Genomic DNA, 27,007 nt, shown 5'->3' on the forward strand with positions numbered 1-27,007 from the left:
AATTTTCTAAAGAACTAAGTGTCTTGAAATCTAGTATACTGTTAGGCAAATTCTGCAAGTGCACAGATCACAACAATTAGTATAGAATGAGTATAAGTATCGTTCCCACGAGGAGATTAATACCAAGTACTAGCCCTAATTGTATTTCCGCAATCTAACAAAATTGAATAATTATAGTTGAAATAAATAACTAATAAGAAAAAAAACTTAAAGCTAGTAATAATTTTATTTTGAAAATCTAATAATTAAAATTAGAGCAAGCATTTGTTTCACTAACTATTACTTGTATTATAGGATATTTTCACAATTCAAATCATTAATTTAGTCAAGGATAAATCATTTGAATTACTTAGAGTCTCTTTTGAGCTCATCTAAGAATACCAAAGTCAATGACAACCTATTTTCATGGTCACGTCAATTTACTAAGGTTCATTAAGTTCCTTAATAATTTATTATTCCTCAAATAATTCATCTACTTTCGTGATTGATGTTTCTAAGTTTTACAATTCTATGAGCTGATAAATTATGCAACTTTCAATGTCTCTAATTTACCTAAAAAATATGTATTTAGTCAGGCCTAAAATTAAATACAAGAACAAGTAAAAATAACTCATAAAATTGACTGAAGATTAATTCATTGAAAAGAAATTAAGATCCAAACAAGTAATAGAATAGCTACATAAATACAAATCCTAACAAGAGTCTAGCCACACATGATTGTGGCAGCACATAAAACATAATTAAATAAATCAAAGAAGGGAAGGAAATAATTGATTCAAACTCTTGAATCTTCGTGCAAATCTTCTTGATCTCCTTGAATATATCTTCAAAAGTTGTTTCTTCGATGATTCTCTATATCCTAATAGCTATTCTCTTCCCTTTTTTATAGCCAAGGCTTAAGAAAACTCTAACTTGCCCTTAATTTTCGATTTTTCAATAAAAGAAACTATCTTTTATTTAGACATGGCTTCAAACATGGTCGTGTGGTGTCCTCTTACTTTCGGCACAGCTTGGCACACGTCCATGTCTGACCCTATATTGTGTTATCATTATATCTTCAACTTGGTCAGAAGTGGGTACAGTTTGGAGCACGCCCGTATGTCATGTCATACTGAACTTTCACAACTTCTTCAAAATGAAGAGAAGCAAGCACAGCTTGGAGCACGCCCGAGTGCTCCATGTATGCTATTTTCTTCAAAGTTTGGTGGTAGATACGACTTTGAGCATGGTCGTGTGTTAACTGGTGCTTCTTGATTTTTTATCCAACATGTGACACGAGCACAAGCACGCTCGTATGTGGGTAGGACACATTTTCCTTGATCATCTACGGCTCCTTTTAGACCAAAAAGGAAAAACTTATAAAAAATCAAGTACAAATCCCTAAATAAATTAAAGGTAAACAAAAATACTAAAATAAAGGTATAACTTAAATAAACTCCTAATTGAATTAAAATTCTTCCTAGTTAGTATAGCTTATTTATTCAAAAGTCATTAAAATTCAACTCAAAGACATGTGTAAAATTATACACAATAAATTCTCCCACACTAGATCTTTGCTTGTCCTCAAGCAAAAATCAAATTTAATATTAAAAGACTTAGCTCAATGATAGGCTAAATCGTGTTAGCTACAATCTATGGCAGTGTACCTATCGATGCAGTCTAGCACTAATGGCGAGTATCAAGGTCGTATTCCTCGGGAAAGTGAAAGCCTAGAGTTACTCCTTTGTTCTTTGTTATATTAACCTAAAATGAGTGATGAATACTTTCTAAACTAACTAATAGCTACAATCTAAATTCTAAGGGAGATGCAAGAGTAATTGATAACTAAAATAACTAAGGCAAGAGAGCAAACCAACAGGAAACCTAAACTAGTTGGCAATCAAACAAAAGATAAAGGATTGTTGAATCTAATTATGCTACCCGTGGATGAATTCTTAACCGAATTCGGTTTCTCTCTCTCGATAACCGAATTCCTAAATCTAATAACCTAAAGTTGGAATCTCTTCCTAATGATTGATTCTTAAATTAGCATTAAGCTTTAATCTGCCTCTATTAAGCTTTGTTAATTCTTAATCCGGCTAGTTAATTATCCTTATCTCTAAGCGATTATTAACCAGTTCTTGCTATTCAAAATTCCAAATGCCAAATGGACTTCTCAATCACACAAAGCAATCTAAACACACAATTCACAACGTCTCATGAGTTTTTGATGTTCTAACCCTAGCCGCCTCCTCTTTTTCCTCTCTTCTTTCTTTTAACTAATTTTCCCTGTCGCCACCAACACGGCCATGTTGGTGGCCGTGTTCCCAACACGGGCTGGTGTTGATGCCCATGTTACTCTCTGTGGCCGTGCTCCTTAAAACTTCTGTTTCTTTTGATGTTTGATGCACCAACACGACCGTGTTAGTGAACATGTTGGGAACACGGCAATGTTAAAACCAACACGGCCATGTTCAGCTTCTTTTTGCTCGTACTTAGCTTGTTTCGGCAGCTTCGGCATCCAATTATGCTCCAATTCTTCCCTTTATCATCCTTTGACTTCTTTTGGACCTAATGCACACAAACAGACGCATAGGGTGAGTGTTGGGACCAATTCACATCTAAATGTCCATAAAATCATTCTTAAAAACCCCATTTAGATGTGTGTATTTTACGCACATCACTCAACCGCAACCAAAAAGTCATAATGCTTAAGTAATGCGAATTGACAATATCGAGACTGAAAATATTTATCAAGGAAGATAATTGAACAAAAGCATAACATAAATGAACAATTTAGTAACCACAACCTAAGCTTTTAACTGTTTGAAATCTAATGAAAAAAATTTTAGAAGAAGAGCATCAAAGATTATAATTCTTTTTAAAAATAAAAATTGATTGTGAATGCATTTTACACTGCATTTCGCAATGTCCCTCTTTTAATAGCTTTAATGAGTGCGTTTTATGCTCCATCGCATCCTTTTTATGTCTTAAAATATTTCTCACTTTTAATATTGCCCCACCTTTCTCGCACTACAAAGCGTGGATATCGCTAAGTGAGTCCTTTGGATACTCATACTCTTGTTAGAGCATTGAAGTAGATTAGAGCACAATAATTTAAACTTTAAGTAATGCTTGAATTAAAAAAAAGAGATATATTCAATCAGAACTATAAAGAATTAAAACGAGACACATGAAGCTTAAATCATGAGAACTAAATTATTCACATATTGAATCTCCCAGTTAAGCTTAAATCATGAGAACTAAATTATTCACACATGAAGGTAATGTTTAACTATGTTAAATAATAAATCATTCAGCAATTCGATGATTAAATAAAAAAGGCATACTCACACATCATTTTTCTTTAATCGCAACTGAGCTTCGAATTTTGCACATAACGGTAAAATAAAAGTTTTTTTGGACTAGCATTGCAATAGATGTGAAAAAATTGAGTTAAAGAATAATGAAATTTGAATAATAGGCAAGAGAAATTAACAATTACCCACACTAAATCCCTACATGTAATGAATAATCAAAATATAAAAATATAACACCCTCCCCTACACTATTCTAAGCATTATCTTCAATTGTAATAAGAAATAAATAGGAACATAAAAACATATAATACCAAAAAAAGTGAATGGAAGTACTGCCCTGTTAGTGCAGAAATTGGAACAAAAGTCAGAGTATCTTCCAAACATTATAAACAAAAAAGAGAGAGTTCTATAAGACAAGGATATAATAAAATAACAATCCAAAGTATTTGAAAGACATGAATAATAATAAAAAGAAAAATAAAGCAGTCTCAGTCTCAAACATCAAAAGGTGCATCATCATCGTCTCATAAGCATCTTCTGCAGCGTCCCCAGCTTCATAATCGATATCATTATATGGAACTCTCCGGTACTAGTAGTTGTAGAGGTAGAAGAAAACACAGGGCGAGCAGCCATTACAATATCCTAGTTATGACAAATGTTATGGACACCATTACACAGCCAATGAAGAAGCTCAGAGTGGTACTATAGAGTAGCCTCGACACTAGGTGCAGATGATAAAGAAGAAGATGCCTTATGGTGAGATCCTCCTTGGTTGGCTGTAGTAAGAGTGTCATCGGTGGGTTCTTCAAGGATATATTGCCTCGCTCTTATGTCGACCAGTCGAATCTTCTTCATGATATTTAAATTAAAAGGGGGCATGCTACATGCTTGGGTTAAGTTGGTAAGGGTATCAAAAACTCTTAGGTTGTGTGCTAAGTTAGTGATATAGGAGTCTCCATAAATGGCATTATTTTTCTTCCTAGCCATGTGAAGAGCAAAACCATACCCTAAATATGGCACAAGCCCCTTATTAAAACAGTGAAAATAGAACAAATTCCTTTTAATGACTACCCCTATGCTCTCCCAACAGGCCATAGATGGTAAAAGCGATGAGTCTATACATCAAGTGCTATACAACCTAAAAGAAAAAAACTGGAAAAACTTAAACATGGAGATCCAAAAAGAGAGGTAGAAATGTGCACACTTTTCTTGTCCAAAATAAAATGGGTACTCTCAGGTCGGGTGAATTCAATAATAGATCTTCGAATAGGAATCCATTTTCTGAAAGATCCTGGCCCCTACGTTCGTAGGTAGAAGTCCTCACGATTTCTCAGTAGCATCCACTGGAGGAAGGACTAGCTATAGCATAACCTTTGCTGACTCTAGAATTATAGTTTATATTTGCATTTGGGCGAATGATGTCTCTCCAATATGCAATAGGGCATTTGTGCTCAAAATCGATAAGTGCATTAGAGCATGCATCATTAATGACAAATGGGTGATCATAAAACCCATATACAACAGCAAATTTATTAAAAGATATTGAAAATCTCTTACCCCGTAGGTGGATTTTTATGAACCTCGGTTTATCATAGTTAACTAATGCCTTAGCAAGCAAGAAAGTAGTCAAAAACTCCATAAACAACTCTAAGAACACGGGTCTGTCTATACTCATAAATCCACCCTATTTGGACATGTCAATCATAGTTCTAATATTGTTTTCTAGCCAATCAGTCCTAAATCATGAAAATCTATCTTATAAGATGGGTGAATAGGTGAAAAGCTTAGGATTACGCACCATTCCTTGTGTTGTTTGTCCGAAAAAGATAAGAGAGGATGAAGGTGCTATGAGGAGGAGCATTAGCGCGAAGATGAAGGTCTAGCTGATAGAGGATACAATCATGCCTTCATCTTATGGTGAACGATGTTGTTTTACTAATTGCTTCTTGTGTTTCTAGGAGAAAGAGATGTGAAAGATGGAGAAAATGAGAGAAAAGGGTAAAAGGTTGTAACAATATAGCGTGTGGCGGCTAGGGTTACAATGAAAAAGATTATGACGTTGTTTGACACGGCCGTGTTTGTGCCCGTGCTCGAAACTGTGTGCTCTACTATCTGCTAATGTTCAGTTTTCCACAGCCGTGTTATAAATCGTGTTGCATGTCGTGCATGGTACTGCCTTTTAATTCTTAGAACCATTCGTGTGGACACGGCCGTGTACGAAGTCATGTTTCAAGCCGTGTCTAGTACTACCTTTTAATCTCAAAAACCACTCAAGTGGTCACAGTTGTGTGTGAAGTCATGTTTCAAGCCGTGTCTAGTATTGTTTGTTTGAATTAAATCAACTTAATAGGCCACGCACATGTGTGAAGTCATGAGTCAGGCCATGTCAAGTACTGGATAAAAAGTGTTAATGTATGTCAAAATAGCACGGCTGTATGCCAGACTGTGTGCTAAACCGTATGTGCTACTGAGTGTGAAATCTAATGGCACAGGGTTTGACATGGGCGTGTTTGAAATAAATACATTTGAAATAGTAAAGCAAACTTGAGCATAGCCATAAGCACGCCCGTGTTGCAAGCCGTGTCCTTACAGTCATTCCCAATTTCTCTCATTTTACTCCCTTCTTTCGTTCATGTTGACCTGTAAAGATGCAAAAGAAAATCAAGCTAAGTAAATAAAAGAAAAAGAATAAAACTAGAGTAAAAGAAGAATAAGACTTAGGAAAAGTAAGTGTTGGGTTGCCTCCCAATGAGTGCTTATTTAGAGTCATTGGCTTGAATTTCATCCTCATAAGATCAAACAACGCTTAGTAGTGCACAAGAGGCACTAGCTGACATGTTTTCATTATTGAGATATATATTTTAAGTCTCTACCTATTGACTTTAAATGCTATGTTCTCTTTGCTCCATACTTCAACAGCTCCATGAGGAAATACTTGCTTGACTAGGATGGGGCCGGACTATCTCAATCTCATTTTGCCTGCAAAAAGCTTTAGTATGGAGTTGAATAGTAAGACTTAGTCTCCCTCATTGAATTCCTTCTTCATAATGCGCTTGTCATGCTATCTCATAGTTCTTTCCTTGTAGATCTTAGTATTCTCATAGGGATTAGTCAAAACTCATCAAGCTTATTTAACTAAATAAGTCTATTTTCACCAGCCTTTTCTAGATTGAAATTTAGGAACTTGGTAACCCAAAATGCTTTATGCTCAAGTTCCACGGGCAAGTGGCAAGATTCTCCATATAGCAGCCTGTAAGGAGATGCGCCAATAGGAGTCATGAATGTTGTTCTGTATGCCCGTAGGGTATCATCGAGTTTGGATGACCAGTCCTTCCTCGATACATTCACAGTTTTCTCAAGTATGGCCTTGATTGCTCGATTAGAGATCTCTACTTGCCCACTAGTTTAGGGGTGATAAGGTGTAGCAACCTTGTGGATAACTCTGTACTTCTTTAACAAATTCTCAAATTGGTGATTGCAAAAGTGCAAACCATAGTCAATAATAATTGCTCGAGGAGTTCCAAACCTTGAGAATATATGCTTACATAGGAATTTGGTAATAACTTTAGAATCATTAGTAGGAGATGCTATTACTTCCACCCAGTTAGATACATAATCCACTCCCACTAGAAAGTACTTATTTCCATAAGAACTTGGGAATGGACTTATGAAATCTAGTCCTCATACATCAAAGATATCTACTTTTAAAAATACCATTCAGAGGCATCTCATTACGTCTCCCTATGTCACCCGTCCGCTGACACCTATCATATTTCAATACATAGTCTCTAGCATCTTGGAAGAGAGTTGGCCAATAAAATCCATATTGGAGCACCTTAGTTGGGGTCTTGGAGGAACTGAAATGCCCACCACATTCTAGGGAATGGCAATGAGAGAGTACATCTTGAACTCATCCTCAGGGAGACATCTCCTAATCAAACCATCTCCACACCTCTTATAGAGGAGGGGTTCCTCCTAATAATAAAACTTGGCATCCGAAAATAATTTCTTCTTTTGTTGGTAGGAGAGGTTAAGTGGAAGAACTCCACAAACTAGATAGTTCACTAGCATACCATGGTGTTGAACTCTTGATTTGCATTAAGTGTTCCCCTTTGAAATAGTCATCAATAGGTTGCTCATTCTCTTTATTTGTCAATCTAACCTCGAGAGGTGGTCAACCACCACATTTTCAGCTCCGTCCTTGTCTCTAATTTCTAGATCAAATTCTTTAAGGAGAAGAATCTGTCTTATGAGGTGTGGGTTAGCATCTTTCTTTGAAGGAGATATCATAAGGCGGCATGATCTATATAGACAATCACCTTGCTACCTATTAAGTAAGAACGAAACTTATTAATTGCAAAAACTATAGCTAAGAGTTCTTTTTAGTTGTGGCATAATTTAATTGAGCCTAATTAAGAGTGTGACTAGCATAATATATAATATAAGCCTGTTTATCTCGCTGTTGCCCCAAAACAGCTCTTACGACATAGTCACTTGCATCGCATATGATTTCGAAAGGAAGGCTCCAATCCGGAGGTTGCAAGATTGTTGTAGAAATTAAGACATCTTTCAACCTATAAAAAATATAAAGAAATTCATTATCAATTATGAAATGAGCATCTTTAACCAAAAGATTAGTAAAGGATTTGGCTATTTTGGAGAAATCTTTAATGAATCTTCTATAAAAACCAGCATTGCCTCAAAAAGCTACGAATTTCCTTCACATTTATAGGTGGTAGAAGCTTCTCAAAGACTTCGATCTTGGCTTTGTCGACCTCTATGCCTTTATCGGACACTAGGTGAGCCAAGACCACTCCTCTTGTGATCATAAAGTGACATTTTTCCTAATTCAAAACCAGGTTAGCTTCTTCACATCTCTGTAATACTTTAGACAAGTTATTCAAACAATTATCAAAAGAAGAACAATAGACAGAAAAATCATCTATAAAAACTTTCATAATGTCCTCTACAAACTCAGAAAAGATTGCCATCATCCATCTTCAGAAGGTGGCGGGGGCATTGCACAACCCAAAGGGCATGCGTCTATAAGCATAAGTTTTATAGAGACAAGTGAAAGTAGTTTTCTCCTGGTCTTCAGGGTGGATTAGGATTTGGAAGAATCTCGAATGCTCGTCTAAATTGCAAAAGAAAGAATGCTGCAATAACCTTTCTAACAATTGATCAATGAAGGGAAGGGGAAAATGGTCTTTCCTAGTAGCCTTATTTAATTTCCTATAGTTTGTGAGCTTGGAAATAAACCTACTGATGTACTACATACGTCCTAACTTTGACTTCTTTCTATGTCTTCCGCATTGGCATCTCTTGAATACCCTTTACCTTGTCTGGATCGACAATTAACTCCTTTGTCTCCCAAGACCCGAGAAGGCAGTAACTTTCATCATAGGTTTTTCCGTAATTTCCTTGATATCTAGATCAGAAAATGATGCTGACAACTGCCCCCAATTTGCCAAAATTTATAAGCATGCAATAGGTTTAAATTAATTGAGACAAATCATAATAACAAGGATACAACAAAAGGATATATTTGTGAGCTGTAGAAGCCACGCCTCATAAGCTCAAACTTTAATTACCGATTTGATATGGGGACCACACCCGCTTGAATTTTCGAGGACTTTACCTGTTTAAATTTAGGGCTTCTCCTGCCATCTCAGAGCCATGCCTGTTGATTTGGGAACCACTCCTGTTGATTTCATGATGCAGAACTTCACTCCGGCTATTTTCCATTTCAGGAACCAATTTATCACTTCGGGTTAATTAGGTAATTTTTCATTTTTAGGTACTTTTAGTTAGGATTTCTCTCATTGGGGTACGATCTGATGCCTTTTGGAAGCTATACTGGTATTTGATCCATTCAGGGACTGAGGTGTAAATTTAATGGATCAAGGACTAAACTATAATTTTCAAGAAACTTTTACTTTGAGACGCCAACATGCCTTCTATGTGTCTTTTGAGGACATGCATCAACTTCTTTGGACTAAAATGTGACTTTGATAGGGCGAGGAACTAAATGACATTTTACCCTCTTCAAATACATTTATATATCCTTATATCCATCATTCATTTACTTCAACTATTTTTCTTCACTTTTTCTCTCAAACCTTTTCACTCTTCTTGTGATTTCTCCCTCATTTCTTAACCAAATTCCATGAAATCAGTCTTAGAATGACAAGCTCTTCCTCACATTTTGCTAGACATACCCCAATTGCATTGAATTGGTTTTCTCCTCCAATTTCTCGTCAAAGCGACCTTGGGCTTGTGAAGGGAGAGGAAGTCCCCCTTTCGGTAAAGTTAAACACCCATTGACATTTTTTATTGTCGGAGAGGTAATTTCTTGGCTTAAACTTTGCTTCTTATGGCTTATGTGCTAGAAATACATGTTATTTATCCAAAACATGCAAAACATTATGAAAAAATGTCAAAAATCCATGTGCCCTAGCATGTAGAGCTGATAGGCTGTATGTAGGGTTAATCGGTTGTGCGCACAGCCGATCGACTTTATGCAGTACCGATTGGCTCTTTGTGGAGCCAATCATCTTTAAACAATCCAAATCGACCGTGCATAGGCCGAAAAATAGTTTTTAGGACCTTCTTGCAAAAAAAATATCAACTAATATACACATACGTAAGTTTAAGGTCTCTTCATGCGTACATTATATTTAAGACCTAAGCATTTAGCTTTTTAGGGTGATGTTGTTTTGATCTGGTTCGCCAAAAACTTTTATGGAGCCCATGAGTGGTTCGATGAGCTCCCTAGCCCTATCCAAGCTAGGATTGGAGATACTGGCTCCTGTCAGTTTATAGATACACTCCCGTTAGTCACAAGGAGGGTCGCTGATAAGCATCATACTACACATGTTTTCATGCTCGATTGTTTACATTTTTATGCATAATTATCCCGTTTTATGCTAGAATCACCTGTCTTTTGTTTCCTTTCTCGTTTCAGGTCATTTTCGAAGGACACCATCAATAATCGAGGGAAATACGTGTGATTACAGACCAAAATCCATCAAATTAGGTGAGAACTAGCACCCCGAGGGTTGAGCACGGCCTGGACTCCGGCCGTGCTGAATTACCAAGAGGCTATCCCCAATTGTGCCATTTCAAACATGACTTAGTAGCCACCACGGCCTCCGTGGTGGCTCAAGACGCACGGCTTGGAAGGAGTCGACAACAGACTCACAGATTCGACCGCACGGACTCCGTACTTTGAATCATCATAGCCTGGACTTCGGCCATGCTGAATCAATTATATAGGCAATTTTGAGTTCTTTTAGAAAGAGAGGGGGAGAAGTGACATAGAGCCCTGGCGGCTGGTTCGATTTTTGCACAGTATTGAGTGCGAGAGAGAGTTGCGGGGAGTAAGAATCCCGGAATCACAAGGTTCCGAGTGCAAAACCGTAGTGGAAGCAATTCAAGAGGTAGTTTGGGAGATTAATCAAAGTGTAGATCTAGATTTGGAGCTGTTCATCCAATTCGAGAGAAAAGGGTGTACATGTTTTATTCTCATTATTCTTTCATTGTAATTGATTTCCTAGATTGTTTTAAACATGAACATGTTTAGCTAGACTGATTTAATCCATTGGGATTTCTTTACTATGTTGGCTTGATATTATATTGTTGGATTGTTTGAGTTGGTTTTGTATTCTTCTTGTTTTCAGTATTAATAAGATTATGCATTATTCATGAGACGTTGTGAATTGTGATGTTTAGATTGCTTTATGAGATTGAGAAATCCGTTTGGTAATTGAAATTTTGAATAACAAGAACTGGTTAATAATCGCTTAGAGATAAGGATAATTAACTAGCTGGATTAAGAATTAACAAAGCTTAATAGAGGCGGACTAAAGCTTAATGCTAATTTAAGAATCAATCGTTAGGAAGAGATTCCAACTTTAGGTTATTAGGTTTAGGAATTCGGTTATCTCGAGAGAAAAATCGAATTCGGTTAAGAATTCGTCCACGGGTAGCATAATTAGACTCACCGATCCTTTATCTTTTGTTCGGTTGCCAACTAGTTTAGATTCCCTTTGGGTTTGTCTTCTTGTCTTGATTATTTCATTTATCAATTACTCCTGCATCTCCCTCGGAACTTAGCTTGTAGTTAATAGTTAGTTTAGAAATTATTTATTATCCATTTTAGGTTAATATAACAAAGAACAAAGGAGTAACTCTAGGCTTTCACTTTCCCGGGGAATACGACCTTGATACTCGCCATTAGTGCTAGACTGCATCGATAGGTACACTGCCTTAGATTGTAGCTAACACGATTAGCAAGCCCACCAAGTTTTTGGCGCCGTTGCCGGGGAATGTTTGAAAACTAGAGTGAAATTTGCTATTTGTTAATTTAGCCATTTTTTTTTTCTTTCTTATTATTTTATGATTTTTATTTTTATTTATTTAATTATTTTATTTTATTAGTACATATTTATTTAGTTTAAGTTTATGATTCAGATAGTGAATGATAAGGAGGTTCAATGCTAAATTCAAACTCTTTGTATGACACATTGGAAAATAGGATCAGGAACCAAGAGAGTGCTAAAAATTGGGATGCCCGTGCATCTTTAGATGCTCGAGTGGAATCGTTTTGCAGGGCTACCGATCAATTCTCTTCTCCTATCCTTTCATCTCAAGTCTTTTATGAATTTTGTTGTGGTTTACATGTGTGTAATGATTATCCATTGTATAGTGATGTTGCTCATTGTTCTTATAACTGTGAACAGGTGAATTATACAGGAAGTTGGCCAAATGACTCGTATGGAAGCACCTACAATCAAGAGTAGAGCACTTATTCACCCTTTGGATGGAGCTTAGATGGCCAAGAACCACTAGGAATTCAGCAACTACATCAGCAGCCTAATCTTGCACCTTCAACTCAAGATGAAGAGTTAGTGTCAGAGGAGCTGATGATGAGGTTCATGACAAGTCTTGAGGAAAGATTCCAACAAACAGAGAGGGTACTTGAAGGTCAACAAGCCTCAATTAAGAACATAGAGCTTCAAGTAGGCTTGATCTTTCAATTACTAGCGGTAGAACAATGGGGAACTCCATCAAACGCTACTGAATCCGAGGAGCATTTGAGCGCCATCACTTTGCGTTCAAGTGAGAATTTTTCTGGTTTATCTACTATGTTTGACGATAATGCTTATGTGCAGGACGATTTCTTGAACATGGAGATAGAACTAGAAAAGGAAGAGGCAAACATAATCCCTCTGAAAGACTACCAACTGGAATGTACAGTTGATGATGCTGAGTTGCAGTTAGAGGAATTGTTGGTAGATTTTCCACAAGTCCCTTCGATGATGGAAGATGAGCACGAGTTATCCAATGAAGAAGTCTTGGAGGAGCTCGAGTTTCTTCTAGTAAGTGAACCAAGCCAGGGACTGAAGAAAACCATCGACACTCCTGAAGAGATTGCCCAACCATCGATCCTTCCAATTGTTGAAACTCCAGCTTTCAAATTGGAAGAGCCCCTAGAGCATCATGACTACGTTCAATTATACGAGGAGCGAGTCTTACCCATCATATTGGCAGCTTGCTTGATAGTCGGGAAGAGGAAATTGACGATTATCCCTCTAAGCGGATACTTGAAGACATTTGCTTGGAAGAAGGATGGATGGTCGTAGATCACACCCATTTTCCTTTCACCATGAGTCCAGCTAAGAAGACTCATCACATAAAAAAGAAGCGCTTTTGGGAGGCACCCCAAACTTTATCTTTAATCTTTAATATTTTAACCTTTTGTTTTGAAACATTTTATTAGTTTTAGTTTTCATATTTTCAGTTTCGATTTTATTTCTTTATTTTATTATTTTCAGATTCTACCGAGGAGGCACTGAATTTCCACAACATCAGCCTCGATGGATGATCGGTGATCCCCTATATCTTTTTATTTTTCTGCATTTATTTACTTTATTTTTCATACATGTCATGCACTTGGATTGTATTGCCTTTGTTCTCTTAGTTGAGCATTCCATGCGGGGTATCCATAACATTTTACACTAAGGACAGTGTGTTCTTCAAGTGTGGGGTGCTTATGGGTAAACCTTAATCTCTCATATGGATTTTTAATATATCTGAAATTGCTATGGCTAGGTGTTGTGTATTTTTAGGGGATGTTAGGACACTGTGTTTTTATGCACTTGAGTATGCTATTTTTGAGCTGATTGATGACTTGATTTATAGAATTGTAGTTACTTTTCTTTCTTTGTTCATTGTCCTTAGAAAATAATTTATGGTGTTTTACACATCAACCTGTACGGGTTAAACTGGTATTATTTAATTGTTTTTTCGAATTGTCGAATTTTAACTTAGAACGTTGATAATATCATATGCATGTGTTTCTTAAGTAATGATTCAATTAATGATGTTGCGAACCAACTGCACCTAATACCACACCTGAAAGTGAGATTTTGAGCTAGTTGAGCATTCATTATACTTATGCTCTTTATATTTCTTGTTTGAGTGTGCATTGTACTTAACTTTGCTTCTAGAACTTGCTTTGTAATGCGTGTTGAAGTTACATGAATATTGTGAATACCATGAGATGATTTGGGCGATTTAGGATTCACCACATTTGACCAAAAGCCTATCACCTTATGTTTCTATTAGTTAGCCAGTTTTTGAGCCTTAACCTTTTCTTCATAATCTACACCTATACACTTCAATTATACCATTCTTTACATTTATCTTTCCTTTACCCTTATGCTGGAATTTCTTTCTGTGATTTATTCAACTTTATGTGGGATTAAAATGCTAGTTGCTATGTTGGTAAATTCACTAAATCTTTTTGATATTCTTTATGTTTATTCGAGTTGTATGCAGCGGTCACTAATAAGCTGTTAGTTCATTATTATAAAAAAAATAAAAAAAAAGAGAAAAAAAAAGAAGAAGAAGAAGAAAAAAAAAGAATATATAATAAACAAATCTCTTTAATTAGTTATCTTTTTATTGGATTTAGAGCATTTGCGAGCGTTATTCTATGAAGTAGGGATTTTAGTGAATGATTCTTTTTGTGATCTTAGGCATTTAATCCTTTGAGCATATACTATTGTGTATCGCACGAATTCCAGCACTTTCATACTTCTATCCAAATCTCCGTACCTTTACCTTAGCCCCATTTCAACCTTGGTAAAGACCCTTTGATTTTGGTATTTACTTATTCACAGTAGTGAAGATATGATTTATGAGCAAGCTTATGGTAAGCGGGTCTTGTGCATTTGCTTTGAGGGATTTGTTATTCACCTAATATACACTTTGAGCGACTTGAGTGATCCCTGTGAGGCATTGGTTCATGATGTTTGTGTTGAGTTGTCATTTAAGTTACTCATGCATTAATATTATTTTCATTCTTTGTTAATGATTTGTAATTTGATTTATGATTGAGTATCCTTTGAGATGTGTTGAATACTCTCTGTTGTGGACTAGGGGCATAAACCGAAAGGAATTGCTAACCCGTAGTTTTATGGGGTGAGTTGTTAATTGCTTGAGGACAAGCAATAGCTTAAGTGTGGGGTAATTTGATAAGCATCATACTACACATGTTTTCATGCTCGATTGTTTACATTTTTATGCATGATTATCCCGTTTTATGCTAGAATCACCTGTCTTTTGTTTCCTTTCTCGTTTCAGGTCATTTTCGAAGGACACCATCAATAATCGAGGGAAATACGTGTGATTACGGACCAAAATCCATCAAATTGGGTGAGAACTAGCACCCCGAGGGTTGAGCACGGCCTGGACTCACGTGGTACTTTGAATTACCAAGAGGCTATCCCCAATTGTGCCATTTCAAATACGACTTGGTAGCCACCACGGCCTCCAAGACGGCCTGTGGTGGCTCAAAGACCGTGTAACACCCCAACTCAAACTTCCCATTGAATAGCAATATATATATATATATATATATATATATATATATATATAACTTTATAAACATAATTTAATACTTAGTTACAATATACATTCATACAATTTAAGTGGCATGACATACTTAATATATATAAGAAATATTTATACAGTGAGTTTAATTCACACAAGTTCCCAAAATGCCCCAATGCTTTAGATAACTCCTCCGGCCCACCCGATAATATTGACCGATGCAAAAGAGCAATGCATGCCTAAGGCTATCTACAACTGCACTAACCTGAAAAAAAAATTGCTAAGGAATGAGCTAGCGACTCAATAAGCATTTAATTTACTAAACTATAGTATATTAGGCTAGAATTATCAAATCTTTATCAATACAGAAAATTATACCAACACTTAACTAACAATCACAAAATCAACCATTTCAGTTATTCTCATAAACATATAATTTCATCTCACGTAATGCAAATAATCTCAAACTCAACCAAGTCAAATAATTCAATTCCACATTATTTCTATCAAATTAGGATCGGATGACTCATCCTTACATTTCCTCACATTTTTAAATTTCGGTAACCACTTGACAAGACTATCCGGCTCGGTCTTGCCATCTCACATACTCGGGTAGCTATCCTCCTACCGACTTTCCGATCACACAATATCCATACAAAAGTCATTAATCCTTAATCACAATCATTTCACTTCACAACACATCACAATCAATTCACTTCACAACACATCATAATCAATTCACTTTATAACAAGCCAAAAACATAACTAATATCAACTCAGTCAACCAAGAAATTATCAAGTAATCAAACAGCAGTCCCTACTCAATATACACAAAATTTAGTCTATTAAATACTTACCAAAAGTTATAGGATAACAAAGTAATCCTATTCTTTTTCTCTTACCACTTCCTTGCCTTTGGATGAACCTATTCACATATTCAATACAAATACAATTCAATCACAAGGCATAAATATATATATATATATATATTTACTATCAATAAAATATCACATTTCAACAAAATAACATATATTCTAGATATTAATATGATGCATGAGATGAATGACAACAAATCAACATATTTGTTGATGAAGGCAGCTTGTAGGCACTGACTTAGAAATTACACCAAAACTTATGTACAATTAATAAAAATCTCATATTTTCCAGAATTACACTTCCATTTTTATAGAAACCATAGCAGAAAGAATCACCTCAAAATCATTGGTATAGAAATAGTTATGGCATTTTCTATACAGCTGCTCAAATTTCCATCTAAACAGAACAGAAAACAGTTTCCTATTAAATGACCAATCAAACGAATGAATTTTCTGATGGAACTCTCCAGATATAAAGTTAACATTCTAAAGTTTCTATAGACACTAATTTTACTCAATTTGGACTTTTCTAGCTCAAGTTGTGAAACACACAATTAGCAACAAATTTCTGAATCCTAAGCCCGATTTCTGCTTAAAACAGTTTCGGGCAGGCCATATTAAGTTCAACATATCTCACGTTATACTCAACCAAAAATTATGAAATTTTTCAGACATATACTACATATATAAATGAACAACTTTCATGTTTAACTCTCTGCTTGGTTCAGCATCTAAATGCCTCAAAATGTCAGCACAAAAAACATGTCACCTGCTGAACCAAAAACAGAGCAGCAGCAAAATCGAACCTCATAAGTTCCTACTCACTCAACAATCTGCAAAACCATTTTACAGAGATATTCTTGAGACATATACCTACAACTTTCATGTTTGAAAATTTTCGAGATAAAGCCTCTAAGGTCACGAAATCATAAGTGAAAAATCTGCCCAGAAATTTCAGCTTCAAGATCACAAGTAAAAGCATGTTTACTCTTGATTAAACAATTTCAAAACACATAATCATCAACAATTTCATATCATTAACCCTAATTTACAGCAAAATCAAGCAATTAAAATTACTCACCTTTGTTTTCCTTGATTAAGAAAGCCCAAATCTTTCAAGCTTAAAAGAAGAATTTGATTTTCACCTACTAAAAGTTTTGTAGAGTTTGATTTGGAAAATCAAAGTTGAAGAAGGAAAGGAGAAAAATGAGAGAGACAAAGAAGAAAAGGAAATTGGAAAGCATACGTAGATAAGAACAAATGAAAGAGGTGGTATATTGGTGTGGAAATAGGCAAATTACAATTTAATCCTCTTTCTTTCTAACTTTTCAATTTAGTCCAAAATCATTACTTTTCAATTAAATCAATATGTAACTAAATAAATTATTTATCTACCACATAATATAATAAAATAGATCATATATAATCATGATGCAAATGACATGTTTAATGACATGCTAATGAATATTAATTATTAATAAAAAGAAATAAATAAATTTGGTTGTGACAACCGGCTTGGGCACGGCTTGGAAGGAGTCAGCACAACAGACTCCACAGATTCAAGATCGCTGGACTCGTTTGAATCATCACACTGGACTCCTGGCTGAATCATCACAGCCTAGACTCCGGCCATGCTGAATCAATTATATAGGCAATTTTGAGTTCTTTTAGAAAGAGAGGGGGAGAAGTGACATAGAGCCCTGGCGGCTGGTTCGATTTTTGCACAGTATTGAGTGCGAGAGAGAGTTGCAGGGAGTAAGAATCCCAGAATCACAAGGTTCCGAGTGCAAAACCGTAGTGGAAGCAATTCAAAAGGCAGTTTGGGAGATTAATCAAAGTGTAGATCCAGATTTGGAGCTGTTCATCCAATTCGAGAGAAAAGGGTGTACATGTTTTATTCTCATTATTCTTCCATTGTAATTGATTTCCTAGATTGTTTTAAACATGAACATGTTTAGCTATGTTGGCTTGATATTATATTGTTGGATTGTTTGAGTTGGTTTTGTATTCTTCTTGTTTTCAGTATTAATAAGATTATGCATTATTCATAAGACGTTGTGAATTGTGATGTTTAGATTGCTTTATGAGATTGAGAAATCCGTTTGGCAATTGGAATTTTGAATAACAAGAACTGGTTAATAATCGCTTAGAGATAAGGATAATTAACTAGCCGGATTAAGAATTAACAAAGCTTAATAGAGGCGGATTAAAGCTTAATGCTAATTTAAGAATCAATCGTTAGGAAGAGATTCCAACTTTAGGTTATTAGGTTTAGGAATTCGGTTATCTCGAGAGAGAAACTGAATTCGGTTAAGAATTCGTCCACGGGTAGCATAATTAGACTCACCGATCCTTTATCTTTTGTTCGGTTGCCAACTAGTTTAGATTCCCTTTGGGTTTGTCTTCTTGTCTTGATTATTTCATTTATCAATTACTCCTGCATCTCCCTCGGAACTTAGCTTGTAGTTAATAGTTAGTTTAAAAATTATTCATTATCCATTTTAGGTTAATATAACAAAGAACAAAGGAGTAACTCTGGGCTTTCACTTTCCCGAGAAATACGACCTTGATACTCGCCATTAGTGCTAGACTGCATCGATAGGTACACTGCCTTAGATTGTAGCTAACACGATTAGCAAGCCCATCAGTCGCCCACACCTCTCTTTATGCATTACTCAAGAGGTGGATGGACACTACTCACACCTTCCATACCCCGGTGGATGAGTTGACACTCTGTCCCCCCTCTTCCCTTTTCTGCTATGCATCAATTTCTCCGGCACGCCCATGCAATTTGATGATATGATCTATGATTATCGCTCTAATGTCTAGGAGTGCTTCATCACTGACTTGCTTGAGTACTGATATTCAAGAACTTGCACTATATCGCTTATCAGAGCATCCCCCTCCACTACCAGGGCTCCATTTCTCCAAGTGCTTGGGAGGTTGATCAGATGGCCCGAGCCTTCTTGGTGTACCTCTTTGGTATGCCTTTGTTCAGGTGACTCAGGGAATTCACTAGACTTTCACTACTTAGCCCCATTATGGGATTTGGATCAGGTCCCTTCCTACAATTGGGGATCTACAGCTCTCGCGTACTTATATTACCAAATGAACATCAAAATCTAGGCCAATAAGAGGATCTATAGTTTCTAGTACACGATCCATGTAAGTTATGCTTTGACTTCCCTTCCCTAGTTTCTTTTATAAGTGTTGTAAATGTTGATTCTTATTTTGCAGGTTTGGGCCCTCGACATCGAACTTTTGGCCGGCTCAAAGTCCATATGCACCTCGTAGGCTTTCCCTCTATTGAGTTGCTAGGGCTCAAGCAAGAGCGTCACATTGGAGTGGACTCAGGTTCACGTGCACCGCATATGGATCAATAGCTTGACTTAGGACAAGGTAAACACAATTTATTAGTCATATTCGTGCTTCATTTATATAGTTATTGAACTTTCAAGTCTACAATTCGAGGTGATTGGCTAGGGGACTGGTGCCAGTAGGACCCTTACATGCTATTAACGGTTGACCTTAAGTGATGACATCATAGCTCAGGCATTTTTTCTAGATTTACTTGGAATTCCCCTTTTCAGTATCCCGCTTTCCTAATTATTTTATTTACAGTTCCTTTACCAGGCTCTTGCTGCTCATGAGCCGACCGAGGGGCGATCCACCTGATGTCCCAAGTCTTCCCACATCACAGTCTCCTCCATTGGTGCTGCCTCCAAGGCACTTCTTACAACCACATTTAATTTGGTTTTGGGGAGCATATCATTCCCTCTAGATTCGATGCTCTCGTACTAGAGCCCTTATGGTGTGATGCAGCACTAGCTTGCCAGGTAGCATTGCCTTCCTTCGGGATTTATTCTAAACATTTGCACCAAATGTAAGTTACTTTTCTCTTTTTTGTTTTCACATCTTCTTTTCCTGAAGAGTTAGTGACATATTACGCAAATGGTTATTGCCACGAGGAGGCAATTCTTTGACCTTGGTGAGGACTAGCGGGTAAGAAAATGATTTTTGTAATGTAACAGGTATGCATGTATGAAATGCACTAACTAATCTCCTTGCCGGTTTTCATCAGAAGGACTATAAGGGCTTGCAGGGGCAAGTGGATGATCGACAGTGTTAGATCGATGCTCAGCAACGTCGGATTGACACTTTGACACTTCAACTATGGGCCTTGTAGACCCAGAGAATGGACACTGATTCGAACGCTAAGATGGGGAATTCGAGAGAGAGCCTTTGTTTTTTTATCTTTTTTTGTTATTACTTGCACTTTGCTTCTTTTTACTATTGCTTGTAGAACCTTTTGACTTGTATCTTTAACTTTTTGAGGATATTTAAAATTATCAATTTTGGCTTTTGAATTACTTCCATTTTGCTTATCTCCCATTATTATTGCATCTATATGAGCTTATACATACTGAAAACTGAATGAGCACCTGAAAGACTGCCAAAATTTATCAAAAATTACATCAGGAGGACACATAACTGATTTGGCTTTGTGCACAACTGATCGGCTGTGCATAGTGCCAATAGGCTCTGCAGTTACAGAGTCCAAGTTGGACACTAATTTGAGGCCTATATATATCCATGAGCCTCTTCACTTCCTCACATGTGATTTTACACTTTAAAAGCCAAAAATGTCTTAAAAGAGTGCCGAAAGCCTGCAAATTCTCCTTAAAACCCTAACAGGTGATTATTGGATTAAACTTGGAGAATTCCATCTTTCATCTTTCAAAGCCATGCAACACGTCGAACTTGATTATGGGTTTCTCCATTCTGCTGTCAACTTTTGGTGCCCAAAGGACCATGTCTTTAAATTCAATGGGCAAGAGTTGTGCCCCATGATTAAAGAATTCTCTGCTATTCTTGGTGTCCCTATGGATTTTACTCATCCCATTGCCCTGATAAAACTCAATGAGCCTTTTCTTGGCAAACTGGTGGAATTGTTTAACTTGCCCCCAATTGAGGTACTTTCCCATTTTGTTGGTGAGTACATCACCTTTACTTTTGGATTTTTTCCTTCTTCGATTTGGATGTTGGGCTTTTGCCTTTATGCCCAATTTTTGCTGATTTCTTCTCCAATAGAGGGAGATATCAGAATTGCTAGCATTATTGACCAGGTGGAGCATGGAGCAATTTCCATTCCAATTGTTCAAAAGGCTTAACAAAGTGTGATGATAAAGCAAAATGATGAAAATGAAGAAAGTGAATAGGCTCAAACTTGGCTAACTAATGGAAAACATTCACATGTTGGCTTTTGGCTACAATGGTGAATCCTAAGTGCCCTTATCATTTCATAACATTTGATTGTTCATGTGACCTCAACAAGCATTACCGAGCAAGTTCTAGAAATAAGAAGAATACAATGCACACTCAAACAAGAAAAAAGGAGCATTTATGATGTATGCTCAATTAGGTTCAAAAACTCACAATTTAAGTGTGTATATTTGCATAAAGTGTCCAAATACCATCAATCAAATCATCATTTAATCAATTCATACACAAAACACGACAACTAATCAAATTCAAATTAACTAACTCAAAGAATGGTCAAGTAACACTGTGATAAACTAAAAATTGCTCAATAATATTCCAAAAGCAACAAACAACAAAGCGGAAAAATCATATGCTTATAATCATAATTATCAATCTTTCGAAGATAAACAAAAAAGCTGCTAAACATCCTAAGTATCCTAAATATCTACATCATCAATAATACAATAAATAACAATCGAAAAATATAGAGAAAAAGCCAAAACAATGGCTTACCTACCCCACACTTGAAGGACACACTGGGCAGTGTGTAAAGGAGTTGGGAAGCAACATAATAAGTACAAAAAGGAGAAGAGATAAATATGAAAAGATACTGCCCTACTCATCCTGCTGGGCTAGTGGCGGTGGTAGGTGGTGGTGCCTCGGCTAGTGGTGGTGGTGGTTGTACTGGAGGAGTTGCATCAACGGTTGATTAGTCAATTTCCAATTCAGCAGCATAATAACTAATTTACCAAACCAGCTCATAATCCAACAAGTTCAAACATACAAAATAGGAGCAATAGGACAATTCGAAGGCATAAAATAAGAAATAAAAAATATGAACAAAACACTAAAATGCATATAAAACTCAAAAATTAAATGAAAATGAAGACTAAAACTCAAAAAATATTCCAAAACCAATGATCAAAATGTCAAAAACATAAAATAAAAGTTGGGGTGCCTCCCAAAAGCGCTTTTTTTTCTGAGTCATTTAGCTGGACTCGTTGACCACTCCCTTCATGTGCGGGTTTAACTTGCGCTGCGGTTGAACTACCAATATTATGGATGTCGTCTATAAGAATCTTGGTTAAGCAATAAGTGTGGCTAATCCTTGGAATGTCAACATTCTTCCAAGCAAATGCCTTTTGGTACTTCCTTAGAGAGGGCAATTTCATCTCCTTCACCTTGCGTGTCAAGTCTGCTGCTAAAATGCCAAGCAAACTGTTGTCTTTGTCTCGATATGCATAGTCGATATGCTTTGGGGGAGCTCTTTCTACTCAAGAACTGGTGGTTCCTAAATTGATGGCCTCAACTTCTACACACCTACCCTGTCAATTACAACAAACTTATTATCCTCTTCGCTTGGCTTATTTGCTAACAAAAATTCAAGTTGCTCTAACACTTTCTCATTTGACAGCTCATGCTCATCTTCCATTGGCAAAGTAACTTGTATAGGGTCTTTAACCAACATTTCCTACAACTGTGTCTTAATAACATCATCAAGTACATTAATAGAATACACAGCATCATCATGATCTAAAAACTATTTCATAGAATTATTCAAGTCAAAGGTGATAGTCTCATCCCCTACCCTAACTTTAAGCTTTCCATCACAAACATTTATAATTGCCTTAGAAGTTGCAAAGAAAGGTCTACCTAGAATCAAAGGTACACTACTCCACCATCCATGTCTAAGATCACAAAGTCAATAGGAAATATGAATTTATCCATTTTAACAAGCACATTCTCTAAAACACCCTTAGGATACTTAACTGACCTATCAGCTAGTTGTATACTCATCCTAGTAAGTTTTGTCTCTCCCAGCCCCAAACTTAGCAAACAGGTTGTATGGCATTACATTAATGCTAGCTCCTAAATAAGCTAAAGCATCACTAATAGTTAAGTCACCTATAATATAAGGGATAGTAAAACTCCCTGGATCATGTTTCTTTTTTGTAACTTATTCTGGAAAATCACCATACATTCCTTGTTTAGCATCACGAATGCCAAGTCCTCAAACTTTCTTTTGTTGCTAAGGATCTCCTTTAAGAACTTCGCATACATAGACATCTGCGAAATAGCTTCAATAAAAGGTAAGTTTATGTGCAGTTATTTAAATACATTAAGAAATTTACCAAACTGCTGCTCGACTTGCACCTGCTTCAACCTAGCAGGGTATAGAATTTTGGGCTGGTATTCCCTCAGTGGAATCTTCTTTGCCTCTTCCTTCTCTGGTTCCTTCACCTTGTTATCTTCAACCTTTCTGCTTGAATCTACCTGCACATCATCATCGTTACTAGAAACATGAGAAGAACCAAGAATATACTTACTTGATCACAAAGTGAATGCGTTCACATGCTCTCTCGGGTTGGACTCTATATTGCTAGGCAAAGTCCTCGGCTGCTTCTCAGCCAACATCTTAGAAATCTGGCCTATTTGATTCTCCAAGTTCTGAATGGAGGCTTGTTGATTTCTAAGAGCTGTGTCCATCTGCTGGAATTTGGTCTTTGAAGCAGACACAAACTTTATCATCAACTCCTCTAAGTTATGCTTTTCCTCTTGAGTTTGAGGAGACTGAGGTGGGAGAACAAATTATTGCGGCTGCTGATATAGTCACTGAAACCTTGTTCGCCCCTGGTTGTTATTGTTCCTCCATCCGGAGTTCGGATGATTTTTCCATCCTGGATTATAAGTGTTGCTATACGGGTTGTTCTGTTCCTTAGGCTGACTGCCCATATAGTCTACCTGCTCAAGGTTAGATGAAGAAGAAGCAAACATACCTCTAGACATACAGTTACTACTGAAATACGAGCCATAACAAAACTCACAACATGCTTGAGCTGTTTGGACAGGCATCTGGAGTTGATCAATTTTCTTGGATAATAACTCCACTTGAGCCACCAAGGCTGTAGTGGCATCAAACTGGTGTACACTCTTTTGACTCCCTTGGTCGCCACTGGTAATTGCTTGTGGCCATCTCCTCTATCAAGCTTTGGGCTTGCTCTGGTGTCTTGCTGCTCAAAAAGCCACTTGTAGCTGCATCTACCATCTACTTAGTAGCCAAATTCAAACCATTATAGAAAGTTTATACCTGTAACCAGATTGGTAGTCCATAGTGTGGGCAGCATCGCAGTAGGTCCTTGTACAGTTGTCTTACATCGACTCATCATTAAACTGCACAAAAGAAGATATGTCATTTCTAAGTTTAGTAGTATTAGAGGGAGGAAAGTACTTAAAACAAAAATTTCTCTGCTAAAGAATCCTAAGTAGTGAAAGTGTTTGGAGCTAGCGACTGTAGCCACTGCTTTGCTATATACCTCAAAGAAAATGGAAACAAGCGGAGATGAATTGCATAGTTTGTTATCCCATTAATCTTAAGGTATCACAAATCTCCAAGAAACTCGCTATATGCGCGTTAGGATCCTCATCTGGCAAGCCTCTGAAATGAACCGTTTGCTGCACCATCTAAATCATATTAGGCTTTATTTCGAAATTATTGGCGGCAACAACCGGTCTCGTAATGCATGTTCGTGTCCCCTCCAGCGATGGTCTCATAAAATCATACATCGTCTGGTTATTCTCATTGTTGTCGTTGGCGTCTTCCATCTCTATTGTAGTGTCTTCCAGTTCACTCTCGTCCCAACCTGAATCTCTTCCTCCTTTATGTTCAACCGTTTCCTCAACTGCCTAAGGGATCACTTTGGTTCTGGTAGATGGTATACTAGATCAGGATTGGACCTCTTGGTCATACACTACCTGAAATAATGAATAACCAACAACACAAATGAATAAAAGAATAAAATCAAACAAAAACAAATAAAGAACAACGAATAAATGGCTAAATTAACAAGAACACACAGTTCACAATATTTCTCAAAATAAATCTCCGGCAACAGCGCCAAAAACTTGATGCTGGCTAAACACGATTAGCAATCTACAAACAAGTGCACCTATCGAATGTAATCTAGCTATAGCAAGTATCAATGTCGTATCCCACAGGAACTGAGAAGCTACTACTACTACGCTATTCCTATTATCTAACTGATCAAAAGGTGGTGAAGATCATTAACTAAAAATGATTGAGATTGCAAATGAAAACTAAATTTTAACAAAGAGAATGAAAGTTTGAAAAAGACAATGAGATGAGTTAACCAATTGGGGATCCTTTTAGCTAGCCGGATTAAAAATAATAATTTATGAATTGATTGATTAAGAGTTGCAATCTATGGATAATTCTTAAATGAATTGGCCTCTCTCTTGAGTTAACCAATTCCTAATCCTAAAGATCTAAAGTTGGAATCTCTTCCTAATAATTGATTTTAGAATAGCATTAATCTCTAAATTACCGCTAATAAGAATGTCTAGTTCTTATTCCAGTAAGTCATTACACTTATCTCTAAGATAAAAATCACTTAATCACACAAGCTGTTGTCTAAACTCAATTGAATTTCTTAATTACAAAGGAGTTCTCAAATTGATTCAACAATGAAGAAGAAACAATAGATTTTATTCTACATGAATGAAAACTACAATATTAAATCAATAATTCAATCAACTAATCACAAAACAAACCTAGCATAGCTAAAGATCACCCCCAAATGGGTTTAATAAGAATAGTTACACATGTTCATGATTAAATTAATACAATAATCAATTATAAAGTAAACAAGAATATAAAAGAACATGAACACCCTTTTCTCAAATGGTGGAAATGCTATCCCCTCTTGAGTAACTCTGAATCTAATCTCTGTAGCTCAAGATCTCCTTCTTCTTTCCTTTGGATCTTCAAATCAATCCTCAAGAACAGCTATCTAGATGATGTTGAAATGGAATTTGTCTATGTTTTTCTCTTCTTGATCGTTTGGAAGGTTGCTCTCAAAGTCTGTCTTGAATATCTTAAAATTCTCTCTCTCTAGTCCATCCCCTTTCTCTTTCTTTTCCTTTTCTTTTAAATCAGGTTTCGGGATCCAACACGGCTTAGATTTGGGCTGTGCTAACCAGTACGACCTGGATCCATGCCGTGTTGAGCTAAAATTGTACATCTGGCCTTCTTCAGCACAGCTTGGATTTGGGCCATACTGCTCAACACGGGCATGCTCCTAGGCCATGTCACTCTTGAAAACTATGTTGCAAATTGTTTCTTCTCGCCATGGGTAAGGAATTTCAGTATGCCCTTTGACCTTAACCATGCTCCTCAGCACGGGAGTGTTGGCAAGGCATGTTGAATAGTCTAATGTGCCCGATTCGTCCGTTTATTCCCCATTCTGGTCCGGTGTCTCTGTAACTTTGATAATATACCTAGAAAAATACTTGAGACAAAAAGGAAACTAAAACAGGGTGATTCTAATACAAAAACATATAATTTTCCCTAAAAACAACTCAAAATCAAGCATGCAAACATGTGTAATATCAAGGATATCATCTTGCCAGCACCTTTGGGCAAGATCTTCTTTACTAAGTACGGGCCTTCCCTATTTGGCTTAAATCTCCCTTTTAGATTAAATGTAGTAGGCCTTGTATGCTTCAATACTAGACCACTAGCTCTAGTCTTTCTCGGCTTTACTCTTTTTTTGAATTCCCTAGCTATCCTTTTATGATACAAATGCATGTGTTATATGGCTTTCATCCTTTTCTCTTCAACTAGAGCCAATTGCTGGTATCTTTACTCGACCCATT

This window comes from Ricinus communis, chromosome 8 (assembly GCF_019578655.1).
Source record: "Ricinus communis isolate WT05 ecotype wild-type chromosome 8, ASM1957865v1, whole genome shotgun sequence".
NCBI lineage: Eukaryota > Viridiplantae > Streptophyta > Magnoliopsida > Malpighiales > Euphorbiaceae > Ricinus > Ricinus communis.